Source organism: Cebus imitator, unplaced genomic scaffold (genome assembly GCF_001604975.1).
Source record: "Cebus imitator isolate Cc_AM_T3 unplaced genomic scaffold, Cebus_imitator-1.0 Scaffold14, whole genome shotgun sequence".
Classification (NCBI taxonomy): Eukaryota; Metazoa; Chordata; class Mammalia; order Primates; family Cebidae; genus Cebus; species Cebus imitator.
In genome coordinates, this window is record NW_016107329.1 from 10314003 (window position 1) to 10316985 (window position 2983).

A 2983-nucleotide genomic window follows, 5' to 3' on the forward strand; every position below is an offset into this window, starting at 1 on the left:
CATTCCCTGAGACAGGTCCAGAAGGTAACAAAGGCAGCTCTTGCCTGGGGGTGTCACTGGAGCCATGGGGAGCGAAACAGGCTGGGGAGATGGCCCAGGTGGATGGCTACCTTCTGGAAGCATCCCTCACTGCCACCCACAGAATTGTTGACTCGTTCCCCAAAAACTGGAACCGCCAGCAAGAAGATGACGGAGATGGATTCTCAGCATTTACTGTCGTTTGCATTTCCCCAGAGTTTCTAAAGATCCAAACTTCACCCCACCTGTCCAGGAGAAATGGCCTGCTTTTATCACGCAGGTGAGATTTCTATGCCTGTTAGCAAAGGCCTCATTCTCAAGAAAACAATCTGATTGACATATTTTCTCACCCATGGAGTTTCCAATTAAGTCAGAGTCCAAGCAAAATGCCACAGTTGCCCAGCTCCAGGAGCTAAAATCAATGAGGAGCTTCGGCACAGCTCCGTGTGCGGTGGGCAGGAAAGGCTGTGTGTGCGTGCTTTGTTTTCACTGCTCCCTGGGAGGGTAAGGGTTATGCACCCCAAAGCCACACTCGGCTGGGCACTGGGTCCTGAGAAGACTGTCGGTATCTTGTGAGTTGTGGCTTCTCCTCTGCTCACAGGCCTGGCTGGAGAGTGCAGATCAATATGAGCGGAGCGGAACCCTTTGCATGTGGCAAAAAGAAAAGCCATCGATACGTCCGAGAAGCTTCTGCACAAGCCCATGAGATGGCCGAGACGCGCAGGCACCGACTCCAGCATCCTTGAGAGATGGGGGCTGTTTTCCACCTGCCCTACCCACAGGCCCATGTTAACTCAAGGTTTATGGAGCTCAGAAAGCAGGAAACACTAAATTCAGTAAATTCCCATAGGGCTCCCACAGGGAGGGGTGAACCCATAGAGGGAGAACCACGTGTGGGTAAATCTGCTCTTGTTTTGTGATCTCTGCTGGTTCTTAAATTTCATGGGTGTAACAAACAGCATTATCACTTACCGGAAAGATATAAGACAGCAGGAATAAAATCCATGGCGTGAGAGTCCTCTACGAGCTTCAGGATGGAGACGGGCCTGCGGGAGTTGCTCTCACCCCGTCACAGGGCTTCTCCGTGCCCTGGGGAGCTGTGTGCTGAGTGCAGGATGTTAACTGTGCACACTGAGCCACTGCTTGGCAGGCACTGTGCACCTGCTCCATACATACTGTCTGTGACCCACAAGACAATGCCACAGAGTACGTATGTTACTCGTCATTTGTAGCTGGGGAAACTGAGGCTCGGGGGTGTTCAGTTTTGCCAAAGGTTTCAACACTGTAAGTGGCAATGTGAGGATCTGGACAGGGCGAGATATGCCCAGACCGCAAGCCTTCTGCTCTCGCCCATGGCTCCTCTCAGAACCTGCAGCAGACGCCCCGAGCCACTGTGGACAGACGCCCCGAGCCACTGTGGAGCAGACACCCCGAGCCACTGTGGAGCAGACGCCCTGAGCCACTGTGGAGCAGATGCCCCGAGCCACTGTGGCTGGCAGAGCATCAGCGTTGCTGGGCACCCACCGTGCACCCTGAACTCTGCCAGGCATGGGGAGCCATCACCCCCGACTTGCTGGTTTCCCGTGTCCCGGCCTCCTCACTTTGTACCTGCTCTTCCCTCTCCTTCCCCACCACCCACCTGGGAGCTCTTCCTGCCTCAGGACTCGGACGGAGCAGCTCTCGGTCAAATACTTGCTCCTCTGTTTCCTACTTGCACACCTGAGTGAGTTCCTGAGCCTGTGTGTGCCTCTGTTTCCTCGTCCGTGGGATACAGGGACATCTGCTGTGGGTGTCAGCGGAGGCTGTGCCTCTGCAGGCTCCTTGACGCTGCAACCTACCACCGGCTCTTACTGCCTTGTTCTCGGCGTCAAGGCCCTTGGTCTCTCCCTACGCAGAGGAAAGAGCCCCATGCCGGCTCCCCCAACCTGGATTAAATGGCTCACCCTTCTGCTGTGTGCACCAGATGATCACCCTCCTGGATAATTACCTGGATTCCCCAGGCCCATACCAACAGAAAAGAGAGCCTCCCTCTACTCAGTGAAACATCCCTGCCTGTGCGTGGCAGGGCCACAGTGAACGCCTTGCAGTGAGTGGTTTATGCTGAGTACTCAGGCACGTGATCATCTGCAGTACAGATGTGCCAGCAGGATGAAATCGTGACAGACGGGCTCTCGGCAGGGCTGGCCATCAAGGGCCAAGTCAGAACACACAACACGATGACAGCCGTAGCAGTGGGCCCAGAGCCAGGGGTCTGCCAGGGCTGGCCATGAGGAACTCGGAAAGGAAGGGCTGCCCAGGTGTGGCCTGGCCCAGAAGAGCCCATGGGAGCTTCGTGGAAATGGAAGGAGGATTTGGAGTTGGTGGAGAGAAGAGACACAGAGGAGCAACCACGGAGCGTGGCATGGGGGAGACCTTGGAGGCGCCCCTGCAGCTCCTTCTGTGGCCTGGATCCGATCCCGGGCAGCAGCCCAGGAGGCTGGTGTACATGGAAGAGTGTGGCTGCAGGGAAGGGCCTGGCATGAGAATCAGCTGCTTCTGTGGCCTCGCCCTTGAACCCAGGACGAGGGAAGAGTTAAAAGGTCTCTTGAGCACAGTGAGTGATGGCCATGGCTGCCATTTCCTGCTTCTGCACCAACCTGCAGCTCTCCTTCCCTCAGTTCTCGCTCAAGCATGACCATCATGAGGCCTTTGAAAGTCAGCCTTGCCCTTCCAGGACCCCACTGCACCCTCTAACAGAGCCTCTCACTTACCCTGGTGCTTCTGTGTAGATGTCCTGATAGTGTTTCCCTGGGATGGTTCCCAGAAACTTTCCCTGGCAGCCCACCTTCAGTGCCCAGCAGGACTGGGCACCACCACTGCCAGTGACATGTCCAGTGACGGGGCAACTGCGTGACGTGTCCGGTGACGGGGCAACTGCCGTGACGTGTCCGGTGACGGGGCGACTGCCGTGACGTGTCTGGTGACG